The sequence below is a fragment of the Wyeomyia smithii genome, chromosome 2, assembly GCF_029784165.1.
Source record: "Wyeomyia smithii strain HCP4-BCI-WySm-NY-G18 chromosome 2, ASM2978416v1, whole genome shotgun sequence".
NCBI lineage: Eukaryota > Metazoa > Arthropoda > Insecta > Diptera > Culicidae > Wyeomyia > Wyeomyia smithii.
In genome coordinates this window covers 148,491,330-148,518,796 of record NC_073695.1, presented here as the reverse complement: position 1 = coordinate 148,518,796, position 27,467 = coordinate 148,491,330, and the positions used below count along the sequence as shown (strand labels likewise).

The 27,467-nt window shown below is 41.9% G+C and overlaps 1 protein-coding gene across 6 annotated transcripts in view; it reads right to left on the bottom strand.

Moving 5' to 3' along the window:
- LOC129723376 (protein mini spindles) overlaps positions 1 to 27,467 on the bottom strand; it is a 487,241-nt gene that overhangs the window by 86,914 nt on the left and 372,860 nt on the right. The window lies entirely within an intron of this gene.

Genomic DNA, 27,467 nt, shown 5'->3' with positions numbered 1-27,467 from the left:
TGGCGCCACGGTGTACAGGGCATGACCAAACAACGTGCTCTATGTCATGATAATCTTCACCACAGGCACAGATACCACTTTCCCCGAGCCCAACACGACGGAGATGCGCGTCAAATCTATAGTGATTGGACATGAGCCGGGACATCACGCAAATGAAATCCCGACCTACATCCAACCCCTTGAACCACGGGTTCGTCGATACCTTGGGGATTATGGAATGTAACCACCTTCCCAATTCCCCTCTGGTCCAAGCATTTTGCCAACTGATGATCGTATTCTGACGAACAAATGCGGAAAATTCATTGAAGGCAATTGGTCTTTCATAACTTCCACCGTTTGTTGCGCCCACCTTAGCCAAAGAGTCCGCTTTCTCATTACCCGGTATCGAGCAGTGAGAAGGGACCCACGCCAAGGTAATCTGATACGATTTTTCGGATAAAGCACTTGCATTGATGCATTGAGTGCAATCACTAATATGTTCGATGAGTGGTTTTTTTGATGATAATTCAGAATTAAAATAAAGATAATAAAATATAGAGTTTATTTGATTTTATACTACATTCGACCCCTTGGTTATTAAATTATTCAAAGGATATACTAAAAAAAAGTTCAACAAAAAGTATCGCAGGGCTTTGTTGGCATTCATTCTACTTCTGTTAGCTCCAAAACTAACCTCTCATTTCATCGTGTAACTTCGGGTGTAAGCCGATTTTACGGTTTTAGCAGTTTCTGAATACAAGATTTTGAAGAGTCTGTTTACTCCACTAACCCCTTTTCCAAAAACCTCAATTTCCGTTAACTATTCACTAGTGTATTAGTGCATAAATAACAATGACACAAAACGGAGTTTCGCCTCTCGCACAATGGGTTCGAAAGTATGATCAATAACATGTTATAGAAAAAATGGATTTTCTCAGGCATCTTTATAACGGCGCATTTTTTGAATATATCTAATGAAAGCTCTTGAGTTGCACTACAAAACGTATTATTTGGATTTTGATCCTAGATCTGTTGGTAAGAGGAAAACTGCTGTGAAATCACCTTCTTTTTTAGAAAAATGCGAATATCTCATCATGTATTCTCGATAGCAACTTCCATAACCCTCATTTTGTTCCCTTTATAGAGTAGAATAAACATGCCAATTTTCATGAAAATCGATTCAGTTTTCACAAAGTTATAACAATTTTACGTTTTTAGAAATTTTTGGACATCAATTTTTGACGTCCTTTTTTACCCCACTTACCCCTTTTCAAAAAATCTGACATTATGCAAAACATTGTTCTGTCATATAGATGAACAAACCCTGGAAGTTTCAGTCCGATCGGAGAACCTCGAAACAAGACCTAGTTGCGGTCTCCGCGAACAGGCTCTTAATAACTAAAAAAAACGCGACAAAAATTAAGATCGGTTTTGAAATTTATGGTAAAAACAAATAAAACAAGAAAATTAATGCCGTGAAAAGCTTCTAGGGGCACTTGGTCGTGTAACCTGTGTTAGATAGATTCTCTATAGGGTTCAGATCCGGTGACTGCGCTGGGCACTCCATGACGTCGATTTTGTTCTCCTGGAGCCAGTTTTTGACGGTCTTGGCGGCGTGCTTCGGATCGTTATCCTGCATGAACTGCCATTTCAGGGGCTTCTCCCATTCGGCTTTTTGCTTCTTAATCTGAATTTTCTCTTTATAAATTTTCTTTATGATCACTTTTTGGTCTCTTTTTCAGTCATTTGGTCTCTTAAGTTCCTATTTTTCATCCGCTATTCGTGTCGTTGTACAAGATTTTGGAATATTATTTCCACAATCGAGTACTAGTTTACAGCACGGGTGAGGGTCAGAAGTGCATCCCAATCACCGCAGGGGTACCGCAAGGTTCAATCCTGGGCCCGGTGTTGTGGAATATCATGTATGACGGAGTGTTGAAACTCAAGTTCCCTGTAGGGGTTGTGATCGTCGGTTTCGCAGACGACATAACGCTAGAGTGCATCATAAGACGGAGGTCACGGTTGTGAATAACCGTAAATCAGCGCAACAGGCGGTGGTCAGAGTCGGAGACTGCACCATTACCTCAAAGCGATCTTTGAAGCTTTTAGGGGTTATGTTGACGATAAGCTCACGTTTAAGAGTCACGTCGACTATGCCTGTAAGAGGGCTTCCACGGCCGTTGCAGGATTATCTCGAATGATGTCGAATAGCTCAGCGGTGTATGGCAACAAGCGTAAAGTTCTTGCCAGCGTGGTTTCGTCCATACTTAGGTATGGTGGGCCAGTGTGGTCCAAAGCGCTAGGTACTAACAGTTATCGTGGTAAACTGGAAAGTACCTACAGGCTCATGTGCCTGAGGGTTGCGAGTGCGTATCGTACAGTGTCATACGACGCAATCTGCGTTCTGTCCGGCATGATGCCTATCAGCATAGCCATTAAGGAAGACGTAGAATGCTTCGATCAACATGATGATCGACACAAGGGGCATACGAGGCACCAGCAGATCATTCTCGATGATCAGATGGCAGCAGGAATGGTCCAATTCCGCGAAGGGTAGATGGACGCAACGACTTATTCCGGACGTATCTGGATGGGTCGAAAGGCGCCATGGAGAAGTGAGCTTCTACCCGACAAATTCTGTCAGGCCATGGTTGCTTCAGGCAGTATCTACACAGATGCGGGCATGCGAAGCCCCCCCAATTGTCCCGAGTGCGTGGATGCGGAAGAGACTGCTGAGCATGTCTTCTTCGTGTGTCTTCGTTTTGTGTATGCGCGGAGCGACATTTGGAGGGCGGTTTGCGCAGCCGCCTAACAAATTGTTTTAGAGCTGCAAAACAGGCGACAGGTTGACCACCGACAAGCCAGTGTTAGTTAACACCAACCCGACTCCTTGAGGTTGGTCATCTCAGGCGTTTGGTTGCAAATTTCCCCTTCACCTCACCTGAAAAAATGTATATATATATATATATATATATTAGTCCTGTGCGCCGCCACGCCGCGCCGCCGCCGATGATTTGGACTCGGCGCCGATAGTGATTGTGTATGCTGGATTTTTTCCTGGTTATAGAAATACCGCAAATCACAGCCGATAAGGGAACACTCGTATAGGTATTAGGTAATGCGGAATTTGGAAATTCTCAATACCCCTTCACCCCTACGTAATGCAATTTTGCATGGTGGCCTCACGCAATGTAACACCTCGTTAAGTATTTTCCCTCTCCTGAGCGTGTATTTACGAATGTACCTAAGCGTAAATTATTTTAATTTGTGGAAATTTGATACAATATTTGACAATAAATATTCAGACTTTTTTATCGAATGAAATCAAAAATATCAATGTCATTATCAGTGATTTGCTTCGTCAGTTTGCTTCGAGAAAATTGTTTCAGTTATCATAACATTTATTTTTTATTTTTATGCAAATGTATTTTTTATTTTTATGCAAACGTATGAGCGGTCTTAAAATGTTCAAAACATTTATGAAAAGTGAATAGTGTTTTTTCAATAATTATTTGATAAATTTCTTTGAAATACAAAGCTTTTTTTTGGAGATCAAAATGCGGGAATTCACTGAAAATTTTGCGCAAATTAAATAGTTGATCATATTGCGCTGAAACAGACATTTTTGTAGATAGTTTTTTCGTCAACATTTTCAAGCACGACTATATTTTTTGCTGATTTCTCGTTAATTTTTTTTTCCTCTGTGCGGACTCATCACTGCGACCAGAGACATTTGATCTATTGTGACATTGGCCAGGTGTTTTCTGTACTCCGCACTTCATATTATTGGCAGTAAATGTACGCTTTTCATTTATATCCGTGCTTGTGTGAGAGAGTTTACCCATTTGTTTCAAGCTAACTGCTCTACTATAACGAGCCTCTTACTATTCTACCAATATTGCCAAATTACAATTCCCAGGAGTGAGACTACACCTAACGTTCCCCTCTGGCCATTATGTCAAGATGAAGGAACCTTATCGAAACCTCGTTCCTCGTGCCCATACCGCCAATTACAATTCCCTGGAGAGGATTAATATTCCTCAGAACAGTTTTATTATAAGAAAGACTTATTTTGTCAAGAGGGAGGAGTCTTAACGAAACCTCGTTGCTCCTACCAATACCGCGTCACAATCACAATTACCCGAGGAGAACTAAATGCTTCACCTCTGGTCAGTTTTATCCCAAAAGTCGCAATAGAAAATGAAGAAACTGTGGTGTTTACCGAAGAACTCTATTTGATTGAAAAGTTTTTTTCCCATTTTTTCAGTTATTCCATGGGTAACCTAACAAAATATATGAAAGTTAAAAACGACTCTCTAACGTAAGATTTATCGAATTTTCTCAAAGGTCTACGGTTAATCGAAATCAACATATCAAAAAACTATCTATCTTTTTTCCAAAGTTGAACGTCTCTGGGAACAGTATTCCATGTAATTTTTTGTTGTGGGCTCGTTGATGATTTTTTTGGGATTTACACTTGTTTGTACTTTCTCTGCTTGGTTTATTATTTTCTGGTTATTCAATTGTTTGTTTACTTGGTATCTTACCAATTTTATTTCTATTTTTGACATTCTTACAACTCTGACGCATACATTTTTATTTATGAACGTTCAATTAAAAAAATCGAACATGAGAGTACAAAAGCACACATTATGCGCAATATTTTATAAGTGGTAATTAGTGTCACGCCGATACACGCCGCCGCCGCCGCCGCTGCCGCCGCTGATAAAAGCTAACGGCGTCACGCCGGCGCGCCGATCGCCGCCGAGGTAAAATGTTTTCTACGCCGCCGCCGCCGCCGGTGATATGGTCGGCGCACAGGTCTAAATTAAAAGCACTGGTTTGTTGTTTGATGGTTTTCCATTGTCGTAGGTAAGCAGCATATGTAATATGTTCCGCTACTTTGTCCGGGGTCTTAAAGTGTTCTTGTCGTTTGGTTGGATGTAGGCGGAAGGGAATAATAGGACTAAGCTGGGGCGTGGATGGATTTCAGGAAAACGTATATAAGGGACATGTAGGGTAGGTCACGGCTCGCCAAGACATCACGAACAGGAACAGCCGGCTGTCTACCCTCGGCCTGAAGGGAAACTATTAATTTAGACCTGGCGCCACGGTGTACAGGGCATGACCAAACAACGTGCTCTATGTCATGATAATCTTCACCACAGGCACAGATACCACTTTCCCCGAGCCCAACACGACGGAGATGCGCGTCAAATCTATAGTGATTGGACATGAGCCGGGACATCACGCAAATGAAATCCCGACCTACATCCAACCCCTTGAACCACGGGTTCGTCGATACTTTGGGGATTATGGAATGTAACCACCTTCCCAATTCCCCTCTGGTCCAAGCATTTTGCCAACTGATGATCGTATTCTGACGAACAAATGCGGAAAATTCATTAAAGGCAATTGGTCTTTCATAACTTCCACCGTTTGTTGCGCCCACCTTAGCCAAAGAGTCCGCTTTCTCATTACCCGGTATCGAGCAGTGAGAAGGGACCCACGCCAAGGTAATCTGATACGATTTTTCGGATAAAGCACTCAGATGTTCCCATATTTTCCCCAGGAAATACGGAGAGTGCTTAACATCTTTCATCGATCGGAGAGCCTCAATGGAACTGAGACTGTCCGTAAAGATGAAATAATGGACCATGGGCATTTTTTCGATAATCCCTAGGGTGTACTGAATTGCAGCTAACTCTGCGACGTAGACGGAAGCAGGATTATCGAGCTTATGGGAGACGGTTAAATTGTTATTGAAAACACCGAAGCCAGTGGACCCATTAAGAAGTGATCCATCAGTGTAGAACATATTGTCGCAGTTGATGTTTCCATATTTATTGGAAAAAATTTTGGGGATCTGTTGCACGCGTAAATGATCCGAGATTCCACGAGTTTCTTCTATCATGGATGTATCGAAAAACACAGTAGAATCAGAAGTATTTGTAAGTTGACACGATTTGGAATATTCGCAGAAGGGTTAATAATTTGGGACATGTGATTGAAATACAATGTCATAAAACGGGTTTGAGAATTAGGTTCGATTAACCTTTCAAAATTTTCAGTCACAGGACGGTTCAAGACCTCACATTTGATAAGAATACGAGAAGATAGGCTCCAGAAGCGGTTTTTCAATGGCAGTACTCCAGCTAAGACCTACAAACTCATCGTATGGGTCGATTGCATGCAACCCAAGGCGATAGGCCAACAACGATATTGTATTCGCTCCAGTTTGATCAAATGTGTGTTGGCTGCGGAGCGGAAGCAGAAACACCCGTACTCAATAACAGACAATATCGTTGTTTGGTAAAGCCTTATATGGTCTCCTGGATGGTCTCCCCACCATTGACCGGTTATTGAACGAAGAAAATTCACTCTTTGTTGGCATTTTTTCATTAGATTCCTCACGTGACAACCCCAGGTGCCTTTAGAGTCGACTCAGACACCAAGATATTTGTGTACCGAACCTGAGAGATCGTTTTACCCATTAATTGTGTTTGAAGCTGAGCAGGTTCATGCTTCCTAGAAAAAACTACTATCTCAGTTTTCTCCGGAGAGAATTCGAAACCTAGCTGTAAAGCCCAAGCAGACAAATTGTCCAAGGTATCTTGCAAGGGTCCTTGCAAATCGGCAGCTTTGGCTCCTGTAACAGAGATTACACTATCGTCTGCAAGTTGTCTTATCGTGCATGAATTTGCCAGACATTCGTCGATGTCATTTACATAAAAGTTGTAAAGAAGGGGGCTTTAACATAAGCCCTGGGGAAGACCCATGTAGCTATAATGCGAAAAGTCACCAAATCGCCATGCGTAAAATGCATGTGCTTTACGGACAACAAATTGTGCGAAAAAATGTTCAAAATTGGAGAAAATCCTTGTCGGTGAAGTTTACCCGAAAGAATGTCAATAGAAACAGAATCAAAAGCCCCCTTAATGTCCAAGAACGCAGACGCCATTTGTTCTTTGCGAGCATACGCCAGCTGAATATCTGTTGAGAGCAACGAAAAACAATCATTCGTCCCTTTGGCACTGGCATTGAGTATCTGATAATAAACCATTTGATTCGACCCAATGGTCTAAACGACGGAGTATCATTTTTCCATCAATTTCCGGATACAGGATAGCATTGCAATCGGCCTATAAAAGTTGTGATCAGAAGCTGGTTTCCCTGGTTTTTGGATGGCGATCACCTTCACTTGCCTCCAATCCTGCGGTACAATGTTTTGCTCCAGGAACTTATTGAACAAGTTCAATAAGCGACTCTTGGCATTGCCGGGTAGATTCTTCAACAAGTTGAATTTGATTCTATCTAACTCAGGCGCGTTATTGTTACAGTACAGGAGGGCAACTGAAAATTCTGCCATCATAAAAGGTGATTCTATCGCGTCGTGGCCCGGAAACGCATCGCGAACAATGTTTTGCTCAGGAACAGAGTCCGGACATACTTTCCTGGCAAAATCAAATATCCACCGACTTGAAGACTCCTCGCTTTCGTTGACCGTTACGTGATTTCGCATTCTTCGGGCTGTGTTCCAAAGAGTGCTCATCGATGTCTCCCTCGACGTCTCGTTCACGAACCGACGCCAATATCCGCATTCTTCGCTTTAGCCAAGCTTTAAAGCTTGGAATCAAACTCCGAATACCGTTATTAGTCGCCAGGTATACCTCCCTTCTGGTGGGCCAAAAACGCATAGGATCTTTGCGTGTAGACATCGGAGCACTCTTGGTCCCACCACGGAGTGGGAGGCCGTTCTTTGATCGTTACGCCGGGATATTTCTTCGTTTGGGCTTGCAACGCGGCGTCGAGAATCAAGCCCGCGAGGAGGTTGTATTCTTCAATTGGTGGATGATGTTGAATCGACTCGACCGCTTTTGAAATCCTCGTATAACATCCAATCGACATTCCGTGTGCGGTCATATGGAATGTCAATTGGTCGCATGCGTGTTGACCCGTTTAGTAATTGAAATAAAAATAGGCAAATGATCGTTATAGATTAAAGAGGAGCGGTTATCATTGTAAGGGGAACCCCAAGCCACACCATGAGAGTTAAAGTCTTCCAAAATCAAACGTGGCGAGGGAAGAAGTTCTATTAAATCAAAGAGCAGCCGTTGCCCAACCTGTGCTCTGGGAGGAATATATATTGAGGCAATACAAAGCTCTTTACCTTGTCTTGTCATTTGACATGCGACAACTTCGATGCCTGGAATCGAGGGGAGGTTAATACGATAGAAAGAATAGCACTTTTTAATCCCCAAAAGTCCTCCACCATATGGGGTGTCTCGATCAAGGCGAATGATATTAAAATCATGGAAGTTGAGATCAATATTTGAAGTAAGCCAAGTTTCACAAAGGGAAAATGCATCGCATTTTTTTATTTATCAGAACTTTAAACGAATCAATTTTTGGTAAAATACTTATACAATTCCACTGTAAGACAGAGATAGAATCCTTCATATACGCAGATGAATTGGGCATCGAAGGATACAATCGCTGCAAGGAGGGGCCATTAGGCAGTCAACTGCTTCAAAATGATCTAACTGTTGGGAGGAATGCTGTAAGAAAAATTTTAATTGGATCGGGTACATTGAAAGTTTTAAAAATCCAGTCCACAATGTCGGAAAATTTCACTAATCCAGAGTTTGTTTCATCAACTGGGAGTGCAAAAGGAAGAACTGGGGTTTTAGATGTTCCTGGCAGTGCTGGTAACTCCTTCTGGGATTTTAAATTTGCAAGCCCAGGAGGAGTTTGCTTCGTTTTTTCCGCAGCACTGTTTGGTTTGTTTGTAACTTTCATTTCACTTTGAGAAATCTTAGGACCTTTCCAGGAAGTTTAGGAGAGGAAATATTTTTCCTCTTTCTAGAGGAAGATCTGGGAACACGGCCCATGAAGGAAGTACACTTGCACATCGCGGTTGGAATTTTTACAATTTTTCGGTGTGGTTTCGTATAATAGACCGATGAGTTGACGGATTTGTGCAATATTGTTCGTTGCGTACGGGAGTTGTAAAGATTGCCATTGAGGGAGGGATTCAAATAAGTTTTCATCAAGAAAGAGTTTTTCGGTTTTGTTGGTTTGACATGCGAAAATAGGTGGAATGTCGTGTTGGTATTGGTGACCGTGTAGTGAGAAAGTGAAAATGTGATAATCAAAGCATTGAAGGCCGAAAAGAGATAAAGCATAAAAAAGAGACAGCTATACGTCTCGAAAATTATCGTCGTTAAGATCTCCGATGCAGCAAAACCTGACTACCAGGGGCTAAGAGAATCGTGTAGTGATGTTATGAAATATTTCATTTCTCCGCAAGTTGGGGAATACTCGCTAGACGTGTGTTTTACGAAAACTGACAGGAACGTTGCTGCATGGGTAACGGACAGGATGTCAGTTGAGATCAACACGAATGTCAGGTGTGGAAGAGCGCCAAGTTAGGTTTGATATGAAACACACAGTTGTCGTTGTGGTGAGACAAACAAATGAAGGTAAATAGTTGGAGTTGTCAGTATGAATTTTCAACGGAGAAACCTGGTATGTCCTGTTCTGGTACCACTGAGCGGAGGGAAAATAGTTCATGTTTCTTTGTATTTGGTAGGAAATTGGTTTACGGGGATAGTGTATGATCTGTGTAAGGTGTATTTTTTATAATCGGTTCCTTTTATCGATGTTGGGCTACGTGAGTGGATACTCATATACGCTACAAAGTAAAATACAAATAAAATATCCCCCGTCTCTTTTTCTTACATAGTTTGTTTTAGTTACTGGAAAACACAGATTGCGAATGTTTCGAGAAGTTTTGTTCATTGCAGCGATTTCATTAAATTCAGTGTCATTCATTCAATACCGACAATAGAATAAACAGCGCAGGCGGGTTGAAGAAATTCATCGACAATTTGTGAGTCTGAGTCTGATTTGTTTTTTAAACGTAAGACGGGAGCTGCTGGGAGAGACTCCTACTGATGTTGGTGTGGAGATGCATCACAAAAGCTGCATCAGGGTTTGTTTTATTTCTCTGGAGGTAACGAAATCCCCCAGGATTTGAGAAAACATTGCATAACATTATTTGATTCTATCAATTACAACGGTTTCCTGCGGTCTAGTTTCACCCAGGGCTCTATTACATGAGTTGTTTTTATCTGAGGAGTATTAGTGTGATTTGTGAAAGCTTAAAATAAGGGTTTACTGCTAATAGCGATCTTGTGCTTCAATTTTTCGATTTTTCTAGCTTTTGAGTAGTTGTTTTGAATGTTTTTTGTTTATATTAACAAGTTCGGCAGTTTTTTTAACAAATTCCAGACTAAATTTTGGCAAATATGTAAGAATTTTTTCCAAAATTCTCAGAGCTTTGTATGCATGGAACTTTGCTAATTTATCTATTAAATAGGTAACTGTTACGTCGTGTTCGATTCCGTCAAATATCGTGAAGACATGATAACACAAACCTTTCTTTCCGCCGCAGTAGTAGAGATTTAGAAAAACTCGGTTTCGGGCTGTCCGTTTAGCCGGAGATTATTCACCAATTGCTTTGATATAAGCGTGTCGCCAATCGGAGTAAGCTTCGTTCGGTTTATGAATATCTTGAATAATCTAATGGCTACGCAAAGTATACCTTTGAAAGAGCCGCGTTTATCGAAGTGCGTTTCTGATACTCGGGGTTGGCCTTCTTACGGTTTATTGATTTAAATCAGATTCACATCGTGTAGTCGTGTATGCGTGGCTCCAATAACATTATATTGTAAAAATCGGTCAATTTTGTGCTCCATTGAAATAAACCATGCACAACTGTGCGCGGCCCCAAAGGCATTGGTAATGTCTCTTGGTCTAAACCGGTACCAGATATAAATAAGCTAGTTGTGTTTCTCTAGTCAGCCGGCTGACTATAGAATAAACCGAAAATAGATAAATAGAAACTGATAGGAGTTATATGTATGATCGCATCACTTATCAAAGTGAATCCTGATCCAACGAGCCCTCCCCTACTAACAAAAACCTCCTTCCTGTGACCTTTGTGGAGATGCAGAGGTAAACACGGTCTCCAAATAGCAAAGGTAACACTAACATCCCTTACCTCTTTCCACCTGTTTGCTAGGACGTGGCCGGCGTCGTTATTGATCCTTTAAAGTATTGAGTCACTAAAACTTGTACAATGAGAATGGTCGGTCACTCCCATCCCCAATCAGTTGATTCACTGTACAATTTTACTGATTCGGATCAATCACGGAGTGCAACCATTGATATGTGCAGTCAGTCAAGCTAAGCTAAGAAAATATTTTTCCTCTTTCTAGACTCCCCAGGATTGGCGTAAGATGTTCCCGCTGGTGAATCGTCAGAATCGGTTTCATCAGAGGACAACAGATCATAAGGGTTTGATGTAATGGGAAAAGTAATAACGGTCCTCTTCAGCATCTCAGCGTAAGAACGCTTCGAACACTCTTTGAGAGACCTCTTTATTTTATCCCTGCGCTGCATGTACACCGCACCGGACTCTTCCCACAGTGAATGCATTTTTCAGCATTTTTACTGCAGGAATCATTCGCATGATTCTCCCCACACTTGCCACAACGTGCCTTATTGCAGCAGTAGGCGGCGGTGTGGCCTAGCTGCTTACAATTCAGGCAGTTCATGACGCGAGGCACATATAATCGCACAGGGAGACAAACCCGGTGGATCGAGACGTGGTTTGGTAGTGCCGGTTCGGCAAACGTAACTCGAAACGAGTCAGACGGAGTGTATACTTTTTTGCCACCGATGATCGATGCTGACCGCAGTTGCTTGCAGTCGAGCACCTTACACCGGAACTGTGTTGTTCTTAAAGCACCCTTTAGCACTTTCCAATATACACTCGACGGACAGACTCGAATCGGTTATGACACCGTCGATCTCCACGTCTCGTGCGGGTGTGTAAACGCGATACTCGCGTGAAAAGAGCTCAGAGCAAGCTATATCGTTGGCCTCTTTCAGGTAACTGACCACGACACGGAGCTTGTTAGGTCAGACCTAGGAAATTTCGGTCACGCCCTTGTACTCCTTCGTCAGGTCTTTAGAAATCTGCAAGATGTTCAACTGTTTCGATTTCGGTCCCGCCTTTGGCCGAAAATAGACAGTATAGCTGCCCTGGGCTCCGTCAGGGTAAAGCCTGTGGCGAGGAGGGACTGGAAAACGAACAGGGGAGGGGGTAACAGGGGGATGGTGGCGCGGGAGGCGAGGGATCTACATCCATCGCGCTAAATCTAGCGCACTAGCGCCGACAAGAACACGTACCTTTTTACTTCTTCCTTCAAGCAGGGTTGGTTGTCCGATCGATCGAAGCTGCAGCCATTACAGCCAGCAGCACCAATACAGCAGCTCCAAACAGCCACCAGCAGCGATCACTCTACACAGCGACACAACTCAACTGTCAACTGTTTCTTTTTCCTCTTTTGTGTTGAAATTCTCGTCCACTGCTGTAGCACAAATCAGTCAGCAGCCAAATCGGCTTACGCACCAGCTGACAGCCACGATGCGAAACAGTTGCACAAAGGCGGGCGACCTTGAACACGGAATAATTTCACTCGACTAGGCAAACAATGCCAACACTTGCTCACACGTCTTTTGTTTTATATTCTATCGGAGCGATCACCAAACACGTCCGATACTGATGCGTGTTCGGCACAGAATGAACTTCCATTCAATGTTACGGGTGAGGTCATATGAAATATTAACTGGTTGTGCGCGATTCAATCCATTGGCAATTGTAATTAGGATAGGCAAATGATTGCTACCGTGGGGGTCCAGGATAACCTTCCATATGCAATCCAACCGTAGCGATGTTGAACATAAGGATAAATCTAAAGCGGTGTTGGTGGAGCCAAATTTTATGCTCGAGCAAAAACGATGGTTTCTATTGAATCGAGACATTCTGAGTTCTCTACTAGTGCCGAATGTTTAGTTGTGCCAATGGTGACTGGAATTATTTCTGCATCAAAGATTGATATTTCGTCATGGCCGATTCCTTCTGGAATCCAACTCGCCGACCCTGAATTCAACAAGCCTGATCAAATTTATATGCTGATTGGAGCTGCGATCTTCTTTCGTCTGCTTAAAACCGGTCAGATTCACTTAGCTGATGGTTTACCTGAGCTTCATGAAACTTATTTTGGATGGATATTTGCTGGTGTAGTTGATGATGGTGTAGGCAATGTTCCGAAGTTGGTTCATCCTGCTTCGCTGCAAACTTTAAATGAAACAATGAAAAATTTTTGGGAAATAGAAGAGTTGCCAGCCACTTCTCCTTCCACTGAGCCAGATGATTACGAAAACACCTTCCGCCTCACACATTATCGCACTTCTGAAGGCCGATATGTTGTTAAACTGTCGTTTAGGGATAACTTACCCGATTTGCAAGATAATCGCTCTTTTGCTCTCCGCCGGTTTTTATGCTTGAAAGACGGTTCAAATCAAACCCCAATCTGAAGGAACAGTATGTCAAATTCATAGAGGAATATTTAACGCTAGGACATTGAAGAGAGATTGACGAGCAAAACGATTCCTGCAGCACAAACCGATATTATATGCCACATCATGCTGTTTAACGACCATCCACTAAGTTGAGAGTCGTTTTCGATGGGTCTGGAAAACCATCATCCAGCTCATGCTCGCTAAATGACGTTCTTCAAGTAGGAAGAACAGTTCAAAATGATTTGTTTACAAGTCTACTCAGCTTTCGTCAGTATGTTGTTGCATTTACTGCTGATATTACCAAGATGTATCGGCAAATTCTGATTGACCCATCCCAAACCAGTTACCAGCGGAGTTTTTGGAGAAGTGATGCTAACGAACCACTACAGGTGTTAGAGCTATTGACAGTGACATACGGTACAGCGGTAGCACCATTTTTGGCTACAAGATGTCTTACTTAGTTATGCGATGATGAACAAGAACAATTTCCAGCTGCTTCCAATATTGTCAAGAAAGACTGCTATGTCGATGATGTCCTTTCCGGAGCAGAATCTGTGGAAAAAGCTCAGCACAGCACAGCGTGAGCTTCAAGAAATGCTCGCTCGAGGTGGTTTTCCAATCCACAAGTGGAGTTCGAATCGACAAGAAGTATTTGATCAGATCCCAGAAGAAGATCAAGAAAAGTTAGTTCCGTTAGCCAAATCAATGGGAAGAGAGATCATCAAAACCCTGGGAATGTCATGGTGTCCCACTTCAGATGAATTTTTATTTGTGACAAGTTTCACAGCTGTCGATACCAACCATTTCACTAAAAGAAAGGTGTTTTCAGATATTGGGAATCAGATTTCGCAATACATTACCTCAACTTAACGATTTTCGTATACCCAGATATACAATTTTGCCATATTTGTTCTCCAACCATACCGCCCAGCTACATTTATTTTGTAGTAAATCAAAGGTTTCGCCCCTCGACGTGTTGACGATTCCACGCAAGGAATTGCTGGCAGCCCGTTTACTAACTCGTTTATTGATTAAGGCCTTGAATAGCCTGAAAATTATCATCCATAGTATTGTTCTTTGGTCCGACATTCAAATTGTGTTGGCGTGGCTAAAAAGGCCACTATCCTCTCTTGATGCTTTGTCCGTAATAGAGTTGCGGAAATAGTACAAGAAACTAAAGAATACGAGTGGAATTACGTTCCGTCTCAGAACAACCCAGCAGCAGTGTTGCTGATTATCATTTCATTACACTCAAATACGTTGTCTGCAACCAGAAGTACTCAATTCAGTGACAACAAAGCATGCACTCATAAATGAAACGAACGCGTTGATTGTCCCGTGCCATGGTGAGTGACTCACGTATGAGAAATTTTTTTTCTCTTCGCCAGAGTTGCCAATTTGCCAGTTTTACCCAGATTTTTCATGTACTCAAGCTCCGATTGGTTTTCGGAAATCTTTTTAGAACGTAAATGTTGTGTTAAATGTGTAAATGTTGTGTTAAATCATTGTAACAGTTCTTATCTACGTTTCCAGCCTATTCTATTTTCTCGCACGAAACACGGCCAAAATATAAACTACATAGCATTGATGAGATGAAAAAGGAAAGTAAGATAAGCTTTATTCAGAAACTGACGGATAGATTTTACCAGATCGTGGAAAAAATCAATTCCAATGGTAGCTTAATATGTTATTTAAAAATAAAAATAATCGATCTCAAAAATGTCATATACAGGCGGCATTCTTTAAAATAATTTCTGTTGCGTAGGAGTTTCAAATATGTTCGTATAATTAGAAACCAAAAGATAGCGAACTCAAAGATAGTTGGAACTTAAACTTCACAGATGTAACGTGAAAAAATGTTGCATCAGTACTCTAGTTGAAAGTTGAAGTGAAGTTCATTTTCATGATTTTGAGATAAATTGATTAGGATAAAATTTATAGGAGATAACAATAAAATTAAAAGAAAAGGAAACCCGAAACAGAACAGATCTGATTGAAATGAGTGATTTTTTGCTATATTTAAAACTAGCATTGGATTTTGTAACCATCACAGAGAAGCTCTATTGCATTCTTTATGCTATTCATTAAATTTTTTTGAAATCCAGTTCTTCCAGTTTTTTCTTTAGCATTCTTCCAGTTTAAATAAAGAATTTATTGGCAACTCTGCTCTTCGCACCATCTTCGCTTCGGACCCGATCAGATCAATAGAGAAGACAGAGGTTTTTTTTTCGTGGTAATCTCATCACTCAGAATATTCAGATGATTCGCATCAATCACTTCATTTGCATCGTTCGCACCGTTCGTACGATTTGCATCAGTCATATTTTTTTTTTTGGGTGAACCGAAGCGATTAGCTTTCTTCAGTCAACAGTGCTGCGTAGTTGTAGTTGTGAAAATAGGAAGAGTCTAGCAGTGATGAACTGCGGCGCGTTAAAAACAAAGATGAAGGATGTTGTGGAGGAAAAAGCTGCTGCTACAGGGGCTAAAGAATATAGGTGCCTTATCGATGCTTTCAGTTTTGTTAAATTCATTTTAAATTTCAGAAACCAATAATCAGTTGACTTCAAGAAACATAAAAATAAAAACATACATTGAAAGAATGTCATTTTTTCCTTTTCAAACATCTCGAACAATACGTGTGAACATCTAAACTAATTCCTTAAACTATATTCCGCAAAATTTATTCTGTTAAGAATACATCCCTTCTCAGATATATCGAACACCCTATTCGAAAAACAGAGAACTCGCTTGCCCACCCTAGGCGGCGAAGTTTGTTTGGGTCTTGTACGAATCTATTCTTACCAAAACCAACGGTGTTTTTGACGTTGACTAACGTCTATATCGAAGTTAGGCCCCTGAATTTAAAAATCTAGTAATTCAACCAGGGAAAACCAGAGAAAAGTGGTCAGGTTTTGAGCGCTTATTTTGCAGTCATCTATAATCAGGTTTTCGAGGTTTTGGCATCAATCGATCAGAAATTCTTTTACGGTTAAATTTATGTAACAAAAACAAACTATTGTTTGAGATACACTATTGAAAAATTAGTAATTAATATCGATTGTCTAAATCATACCGCGCAGCCAATCACTACCTCTCTTCCCAAGCACAGTCGACACTAACGGATACAATCGATCTGACTTTGTTGTTATTGTTGTTGTCACTTTCTGTTTCTGATGTTTATGCTGCTGCTAGCGGAAAAAACCTTGCAAATATGCATCTTTTTGTTGGCGTTAATTTTACGACAGCGGCCGGCGCCCCATCATTCTGATTCCAAAACCGCACCAGTGACATGCGGACGCTAGGTGATAGCAGCTGAAAGGAGGAAATACAATATAGTACCGGTCATCTCGTGCCGGTTTCACCCGTAATGCTGGTGGCTTTAGTAGTAAATGGCTACTGCAAAACACTTAAATGGCTGGAATTCTGGACGGACTAACCAGGAAACTATAATCGGCAACTGGCACCTTTTGGTGCCTCTAAATTTTGTTACAGAAGCGGCAAATTGAATTTTCTGTTTTACCAAATGATGCTGCTAGCGGAAAAAACCTTGCAAAAATGCATGTTTGTGTTGGTGTTAATATTGTGACAGCGGCCGGCGCAGCTTTCAAGAAACATTTGTCTCTTCCATTTCATAATTTGCGTAGCCCATCCCTCTTTTAATTTATCTGACGAAGCCTTGGTATAAAACGTACCGTTCGAACATTTCACCCCATCAGTTTCATTACTAAACCGTACCGGCTACATACGGACGCTATCTTGAAAGAATTCTAAACGGACTGACCAAAAACATGGATATATTCGGCACCTGGCCCCTTTTGGTGCCTCGAAATTTTGTTACAGAAGCGGCTAATTGAATTTTCTGTTTTATTACAAAATGCTGCTGCTAGCGGAAAAAACCTTGCAAATATGCATCTTTTTGTTGGTGTTAATTTTACGACAGCGGCCGGCGCCCCATCATTCTGATTCCAAAACCGCACCAGTGACATGCGGACGCTAGGTGATAGCAGCTGAAAGGAGGAAATACAATATAGTACCGGTCATCTCGTGCCGGTTTCACCCGTAATGCTGGTGGCTTTAGTAGTAAATGGCTACTGCAAAACACTTAAATGGCTGGAATTCTGGACGGACTAACCAGGAAACTATAATCGGCAACTGGCACCTTTTGGTGCCTCTAAATTTTGTTACAGAAGCGGCAAATTGAATTTTCTGTTTTACCAAATGATGCTGCTAGCGGAAAAAACCTTGCAAAAATGCATGTTTGTGTTGGTGTTAATATTGTGACAGCGGCCGGCGCAGCTTTCAAGAAACATTTGTCTCTTCCATTTCATAATTTGCGTAGCCCATCCCTCTTTTAATTTATCTGACGAAGCCTTGGTATAAAACGTACCGTTCGAACATTTCACCCCATCAGTTTCATTACTAAACCGTAGCGGCTACATACGGACGCTATCTTGAAAGAATTCTAAACGGACTGACCAAAAACATGGATATATTCGGCACCTGGCTCCTTTTGGTGCCTCGAAATTTTGTTACAGAAGCGGCTAATTGAATTTTCTGTTTTATTACAAAATGCTGCTGCTAGCGGAAAAAACCTTGCAAATATGCATCTTTTTGTTGGTGTTAATTTTACGACAGCGGCCGGCGCCCCATCATTCTGATTCCAAAACCGCACCAGTGACATGCGGACGCTAGGTGATAGCAGCTGAAAGGAGGAAATACAATATAGTACCGGTCATCTCGTGCCGGTTTCACCCGTAATGCTGGTGGCTTTAGTAGTAAATGGCTACTGCAAAACACTTAAATGGCTGGAATTCTGGACGGACTAACCAGGAAACTATAATCGGTAACTGGCACCTTTTGGTGCCTCTAAATTTTGTTACAGAAGCGGCAAATTGAATTTTCTGTTTTACCAAATGATGCTGCTAGCGGAAAAAACCTTGCAAAAATGCATGTTTGTGTTGGTGTTAATATTATGACAGCGGCCGGCGCAGCTTTCAAGAAACATTTGTCTCTTCCATTTCATAATTTGCGTAGCCCATCCCTCTTTTAATTTATCTGACGAAGCCTTGGTATAAAACGTACCGTTCGAACATTTCACCCCATCAGTTTCATTACTAAACCGTACCGGCTACATACGGACGCTATCTTGAAAGAATTCTAAACGGACTGACCAAAAACATGGATATACTCGGCACCTGGCTCCTTTTGGTGCCTCGAAATTTTGTTACAGAAGCGGCTAATTGAATTTTCTGTTTTATTACAAAATGCTGCTGCTAGCGGAAAAAACCTTGCAAATATGCATCTTTTTGTTGGTGTTAATTTTACGACAGCGGCCGGCGCCCCATCATTCTGATTCCAAAACCGCACCAGTGACATGCGGACGCTAGGTGATAGCAGCTGAAAGGAGGAAATACAATATAGTACCGGTCATCTCGTGCCGGTTTCACCCGTAATGCTGGTGGCTTTAGTAGTAAATGGCTACTGCAAAACACTTAAATGGCTGGAATTCTGGACGGACTAACCAGGAAACTATAATCGGCAACTGGCACCTTTTGGTGCCTCTAAATTTTGTTACAGAAGCGGCAAATTGAATTTTCTGTTTTACCAAATGATGCTGCTAGCGGAAAAAACCTTGCAAAAATGCATGTTTGTGTTGGTGTTAATATTGTGACAGCGGCCGGCGCAGCTTTCAAGAAACATTTGTCTCTTCCATTTCATAATTTGCGTAGCCCATCCCTCTTTTAATTTATCTGACGAAGCCTTGGTATAAAACGTACCGTTCGAACATTTCACCCCATCAGTTTCATTACTAAACCGTACCGGCTACATACGGACGCTATCTTGAAAGAATTCTAAACGGACTGACCAAAAACATGGATATATTCGGCACCTGGCCCCTTTTGGTGCCTCGAAATTTTGTTACAGAAGCGGCTAATTGAATTTTCTGTTTTATTACAAAATGCTGCTGCTAGCGGAAAAAACCTTGCAAATATGCATCTTTTTGTTGGTGTTAATTTTACGACAGCGGCCGGCGCCCCATCATTCTGATTCCAAAACCGCACCAGTGACATGCGGACGCTAGGTGATAGCAGCTGAAAGGAGGAAATACAATATAGTACCGGTCATCTCGTGCCGGTTTCACCCGTAATGCTGGTGGCTTTAGTAATAAATGGCTACTGCAAAACACTTAAATGGCTGGAATTCTGGACGGACTAACCAGGAAACTATAATCGGTAACTGGCACCTTTTGGTGCCTCTAAATTTTGTTACAGAAGCGGCAAATTGAATTTTCTGTTTTACCAAATGATGCTGCTAGCGGAAAAAACCTTGCAAAAATGCATGTTTGTGTTGGTGTTAATATTGTGACAGCGGCCGGCGCAGCTTTCAAGAAACATTTGTCTCTTCCATTTCATAATTTGCGTAGCCCATCCCTCTTTTAATTTATCTGACGAAGCCTTGGTATAAAACGTACCGTTCGAACATTTCACCCCATCAGTTTCATTACTAAACCGTACCGGCTACATACGGACGCTATCTTGAAAGAATTCTAAACGGACTGACCAAAAACATGGATATATTCGGCACCTGGCCCCTTTTGGTGCCTCGAAATTTTGTTACAGAAGCGGCTAATTGAATTTTCTGTTTTATTACAAAATGCTGCTGCTAGCGGAAAAAACCTTGCAAATATGCATCTTTTTGTTGGTGTTAATTTTACGACAGCGGCCGGCGCCCCATCATTCTGATTCCAAAACCGCACCAGTGACATGCGGACGCTAGGTGATAGCAGCTGAAAGGAGGAAATACAATATAGTACCGGTCATCTCGTGCCGGTTTCACCCGTAATGCTGGTGGCTTTAGTAATAAATGGCTACTGCAAAACACCTAAATGGCTGGAATTCTGGACGGACTAACCAGGAAACTATAATCGGTAACTGGCACCTTTTGGTGCCTCTAAATTTTGTTACAGAAGCGGCAAATTGAATTTTCTGTTTTACCAAATGATGCTGCTAGCGGAAAAAACCTTGCAAAAATGCATGTTTGTGTTGGTGTTAATATTGTGACAGCGGCCGGCGCAGCTTTCAAGAAACATTTGTCTCTTCCATTTCATAATTTGCGTAGCCCATCCCTCTTTTAATTTATCTGACGAAGCCTTGGTATAAAACGTACCGTTCGAACATTTCACCCCATCAGTTTCATTACTAAACCGTACCGGCTACATACGGACGCTATCTTGAAAGAATTCTAAACGGACTGACCAAAAACATGGATATATTCGGCACCTGGCCCCTTTTGGTGCCTCGAAATTTTGTTACAGAAGCGGCTAATTGAATTTTCTGTTTTATTACAAAATGCTGCTGCTAGCGGAAAAAACCTTGCAAATATGCATCTTTTTGTTGGTGTTAATTTTACGACAGCGGCCGGCGCCCCATCATTCTGATTCCAAAACCGCACCAGTGACATGCGGACGCTAGGTGATAGCAGCTGAAAGGAGGAAATACAATATAGTACCGGTCATCTCGTGCCGGTTTCACCCGTAATGCTGGTGGCTTTAGTAGTAAATGGCTACTGCAAAACACTTAAATGGCTGGAATTCTGGACGGACTAACCAGGAAACTATAATCGGCAACTGGCACCTTTTGGTGCCTCTAAATTTTGTTACAGAAGCGGCAAATTGAATTTTCTGTTTTACCAAATGATGCTGCTAGCGGAAAAAACCTTGCAAAAATGCATGTTTGTGTTGGTGTTAATATTGTGACAGCGGCCGGCGCAGCTTTCAAGAAACATTTGTCTCTTCCATTTCATAATTTGCGTAGCCCATCCCTCTTTTAATTTATCTGACGAAGCCTTGGTATAAAACGTACCGTTCGAACATTTCACCCCATCAGTTTCATTACTAAACCGTAGCGGCTACATACGGACGCTATCTTGAAAGAATTCTAAACGGACTGACCAAAAACATGGATATATTCGGCACCTGGCTCCTTTTGGTGCCTCGAAATTTTGTTACAGAAGCGGCTAATTGAATTTTCTGTTTTATTACAAAATGCTGCTGCTAGCGGAAAAAACCTTGCAAATATGCATCTTTTTGTTGGTGTTAATTTTACGACAGCGGCCGGCGCCCCATCATTCTGATTCCAAAACCGCACCAGTGACATGCGGACGCTAGGTGATAGCAGCTGAAAGGAGGAAATACAATATAGTACCGGTCATCTCGTGCCGGTTTCACCCGTAATGCTGGTGGCTTTAGTAGTAAATGGCTACTGCAAAACACTTAAATGGCTGGAATTCTGGACGGACTAACCAGGAAACTATAATCGGCAACTGGCACCTTTTGGTGCCTCTAAATTTTGTTACAGAAGCGGCAAATTGAATTTTCTGTTTTACCAAATGATGCTGCTAGCGGAAAAAACCTTGCAAAAATGCATGTTTGTGTTGGTGTTAATATTGTGACAGCGGCCGGCGCAGCTTTCAAGAAACATTTGTCTCTTCCATTTCATAATTTGCGTAGCCCATCCCTCTTTTAATTTATCTGACGAAGCCTTGGTATAAAACGTACCGTTCGAACATTTCACCCCATCAGTTTCATTACTAAACCGTACCGGCTACATACGGACGCTATCTTGAAAGAATTCTAAACGGACTGACCAAAAACATGGATATATTCGGCACCTGGCCCCTTTTGGTGCCTCGAAATTTTGTTACAGAAGCGGCTAATTGAATTTTCTGTTTTATTACAAAATGCTGCTGCTAGCGGAAAAAACCTTGCAAATATGCATCTTTTTGTTGGTGTTAATTTTACGACAGCGGCCGGCGCCCCATCATTCTGATTCCAAAACCGCACCAGTGACATGCGGACGCTAGGTGATAGCAGCTGAAAGGAGGAAATACAATATAGTACCGGTCATCTCGTGCCGGTTTCACCCGTAATGCTGGTGGCTTTAGTAGTAAATGGCTACTGCAAAACACTTAAATGGCTGGAATTCTGGACGGACTAACCAGGAAACTATAATCGGTAACTGGCACCTTTTGGTGCCTCTAAATTTTGTTACAGAAGCGGCAAATTGAATTTTCTGTTTTACCAAATGATGCTGCTAGCGGAAAAAACCTTGCAAAAATGCATGTTTGTGTTGGTGTTAATATTATGACAGCGGCCGGCGCAGCTTTCAAGAAACATTTGTCTCTTCCATTTCATAATTTGCGTAGCCCATCCCTCTTTTAATTTATCTGACGAAGCCTTGGTATAAAACGTACCGTTCGAACATTTCACCCCATCAGTTTCATTACTAAACCGTACCGGCTACATACGGACGCTATCTTGAAAGAATTCTAAACGGACTGACCAAAAACATGGATATATTCGGCACCTGGCCCCTTTTGGTGCCTCGAAATTTTGTTACAGAAGCGGCTAATTGAATTTTCTGTTTTATTACAAAATGCTGCTGCTAGCGGAAAAAACCTTGCAAATATGCATCTTTTTGTTGGTGTTAATTTTACGACAGCGGCCGGCGCCCCATCATTCTGATTCCAAAACCGCACCAGTGACATGCGGACGCTAGGTGATAGCAGCTGAAAGGAGGAAATACAATATAGTACCGGTCATCTCGTGCCGGTTTCACCCGTAATGCTGGTGGCTTTAGTAGTAAATGGCTACTGCAAAACACTTAAATGGCTGGAATTCTGGACGGACTAACCAGGAAACTATAATCGGTAACTGGCACCTTTTGGTGCCTCTAAATTTTGTTACAGAAGCGGCAAATTGAATTTTCTGTTTTACCAAATGATGCTGCTAGCGGAAAAAACCTTGCAAAAATGCATGTTTGTGTTGGTGTTAATATTATGACAGCGGCCGGCGCAGCTTTCAAGAAACATTTGTCTCTTCCATTTCATAATTTGCGTAGCCCATCCCTCTTTTAATTTATCTGACGAAGCCTTGGTATAAAACGTACCGTTCGAACATTTCACCCCATCAGTTTCATTACTAAACCGTACCGGCTACATACGGACGCTATCTTGAAAGAATTCTAAACGGACTGACCAAAAACATGGATATACTCGGCACCTGGCTCCTTTTGGTGCCTCGAAATTTTGTTACAGAAGCGGCTAATTGAATTTTCTGTTTTATTACAAAATGCTGCTGCTAGCGGAAAAAACCTTGCAAATATGCATCTTTTTGTTGGTGTTAATTTTACGACAGCGGCCGGCGCCCCATCATTCTGATTCCAAAACCGCACCAGTGACATGCGGACGCTAGGTGATAGCAGCTGAAAGGAGGAAATACAATATAGTACCGGTCATCTCGTGCCGGTTTCACCCGTAATGCTGGTGGCTTTAGTAGTAAATGGCTACTGCAAAACACTTAAATGGCTGGAATTCTGGACGGACTAACCAGGAAACTATAATCGGCAACTGGCACCTTTTGGTGCCTCTAAATTTTGTTACAGAAGCGGCAAATTGAATTTTCTGTTTTACCAAATGATGCTGCTAGCGGAAAAAACCTTGCAAAAATGCATGTTTGTGTTGGTGTTAATATTGTGACAGCGGCCGGCGCAGCTTTCAAGAAACATTTGTCTCTTCCATTTCATAATTTGCGTAGCCCATCCCTCTTTTAATTTATCTGACGAAGCCTTGGTATAAAACGTACCGTTCGAATATTTCACCCCATCAGTTTCATTACTAAACCGTACCGGCTACATACGGACGCTATCTTGAAAGAATTCTAAACGGACTGACCAAAAACATGGATATATTCGGCACCTGGCCCCTTTTGGTGCCTCGAAATTTTGTTACAGAAGCGGCTAATTGAATTTTCTGTTTTATTACAAAATGCTGCTGCTAGCGGAAAAAACCTTGCAAATATGCATCTTTTTGTTGGTGTTAATTTTACGACAGCGGCCGGCGCCCCATCATTCTGATTCCATAACCGCACCAGTGACATGCGGACGCTAGGTGATAGCAGCTGAAAGGAGGAAATACAATATAGTACCGGTCATCTCGTGCCGGTTTCACCCGTAATGCTGGTGGCTTTAGTAATAAATGGCTACTGCAAAACACTTAAATGGCTGGAATTCTGGACGGACTAACCAGGAAACTATAATCGGTAACTGGCACCTTTTGGTGCCTCTAAATTTTGTTACAGAAGCGGCAAATTGAATTTTCTGTTTTACCAAATGATGCTGCTAGCGGAAAAAACCTTGCAAAAATGCATGTTTGTGTTGGTGTTAATATTGTGACAGCGGCCGGCGCAGCTTTCAAGAAACATTTGTCTCTTCCATTTCATAATTTGCGTAGCCCATCCCTCTTTTAATTTATCTGACGAAGCCTTGGTATAAAACGTACCGTTCGAACATTTCACCCCATCAGTTTCATTACTAAACCGTACCGGCTACATACGGACGCTATCTTGAAAGAATTCTAAACGGACTGACCAAAAACATGGATATATTCGGCACCTGGCCCCTTTTGGTGCCTCGAAATTTTGTTACAGAAGCGGCTAATTGAATTTTCTGTTTTATTACAAAATGCTGCTGCTAGCGGAAAAAACCTTGCAAATATGCATCTTTTTGTTGGTGTTAATTTTACGACAGCGGCCGGCGCCCCATCATTCTGATTCCAAAACCGCACCAGTGACATGCGGACGCTAGGTGATAGCAGCTGAAAGGAGGAAATACAATATAGTACCGGTCATCTCGTGCCGGTTTCACCCGTAATGCTGGTGGCTTTAGTAATAAATGGCTACTGCAAAACACTTAAATGGCTGGAATTCTGGACGGACTAACCAGGAAACTATAATCGGTAACTGGCACCTTTTGGTGCCTCTAAATTTTGTTACAGAAGCGGCAAATTGAATTTTCTGTTTTACCAAATGATGCTGCTAGCGGAAAAAACCTTGCAAAAATGCATGTTTGTGTTGGTGTTAATATTGTGACAGCGGCCGGCGCAGCTTTCAAGAAACATTTGTCTCTTCCATTTCATAATTTGCGTAGCCCATCCCTCTTTTAATTTATCTGACGAAGCCTTGGTATAAAACGTACCGTTCGAACATTTCACCCCATCAGTTTCATTACTAAACCGTACCGGCTACATACGGACGCTATCTTGAAAGAATTCTAAACGGACTGACCAAAAACATGGATATATTCGGCACCTGGCCCCTTTTGGTGCCTCGAAATTTTGTTACAGAAGCGGCTAATTGAATTTTCTGTTTTATTACAAAATGCTGCTGCTAGCGGAAAAAACCTTGCAAATATGCATCTTTTTGTTGGTGTTAATTTTACGACAGCGGCCGGCGCCCCATCATTCTGATTCCAAAACCGCACCAGTGACATGCGGACGCTAGGTGATAGCAGCTGAAAGGAGGAAATACAATATAGTACCGGTCATCTCGTGCCGGTTTCACCCGTAATGCTGGTGGCTTTAGTAGTAAATGGCTACTGCAAAACACTTAAATGGCTGGAATTCTGGACGGACTAACCAGGAAACTATAATCGGTAACTGGCACCTTTTGGTGCCTCTAAATTTTGTTACAGAAGCGGCAAATTGAATTTTCTGTTTTACCAAATGATGCTGCTAGCGGAAAAAACCTTGCAAAAATGCATGTTTGTGTTGGTGTTAATATTATGACAGCGGCCGGCGCAGCTTTCAAGAAACATTTGTCTCTTCCATTTCATAATTTGCGTAGCCCATCCCTCTTTTAATTTATCTGACGAAGCCTTGGTATAAAACGTACCGTTCGAACATTTCACCCCATCAGTTTCATTACTAAACCGTACCGGCTACATACGGACGCTATCTTGAAAGAATTCTAAACGGACTGACCAAAAACATGGATATACTCGGCACCTGGCTCCTTTTGGTGCCTCGAAATTTTGTTACAGAAGCGGCTAATTGAATTTTCTGTTTTATTACAAAATGCTGCTGCTAGCGGAAAAAACCTTGCAAATATGCATCTTTTTGTTGGTGTTAATTTTACGACAGCGGCCGGCGCCCCATCATTCTGATTCCAAAACCGCACCAGTGACATGCGGACGCTAGGTGATAGCAGCTGAAAGGAGGAAATACAATATAGTACCGGTCATCTCGTGCCGGTTTCACCCGTAATGCTGGTGGCTTTAGTAGTAAATGGCTACTGCAAAACACTTAAATGGCTGGAATTCTGGACGGACTAACCAGGAAACTATAATCGGCAACTGGCACCTTTTGGTGCCTCTAAATTTTGTTACAGAAGCGGCAAATTGAATTTTCTGTTTTACCAAATGATGCTGCTAGCGGAAAAAACCTTGCAAAAATGCATGTTTGTGTTGGTGTTAATATTGTGACAGCGGCCGGCGCAGCTTTCAAGAAACATTTGTCTCTTCCATTTCATAATTTGCGTAGCCCATCCCTCTTTTAATTTATCTGACGAAGCCTTGGTATAAAACGTACCGTTCGAACATTTCACCCCATCAGTTTCATTACTAAACCGTACCGGCTACATACGGACGCTATCTTGAAAGAATTCTAAACGGACTGACCAAAAACATGGATATATTCGGCACCTGGCCCCTTTTGGTGCCTCGAAATTTTGTTACAGAAGCGGCTAATTGAATTTTCTGTTTTATTACAAAATGCTGCTGCTAGCGGAAAAAACCTTGCAAATATGCATCTTTTTGTTGGTGTTAATTTTACGACAGCGGCCGGCGCCCCATCATTCTGATTCCAAAACCGCACCAGTGACATGCGGACGCTAGGTGATAGCAGCTGAAAGGAGGAAATACAATATAGTACCGGTCATCTCGTGCCGGTTTCACCCGTAATGCTGGTGGCTTTAGTAGTAAATGGCTACTGCAAAACACTTAAATGGCTGGAATTCTGGACGGACTAACCAGGAAACTATAATCGGCAACTGGCACCTTTTGGTGCCTCTAAATTTTGTTACAGAAGCGGCAAATTGAATTTTCTGTTTTACCAAATGATGCTGCTAGCGGAAAAAACCTTGCAAAAATGCATGTTTGTGTTGGTGTTAATATTGTGACAGCGGCCGGCGCAGCTTTCAAGAAACATTTGTCTCTTCCATT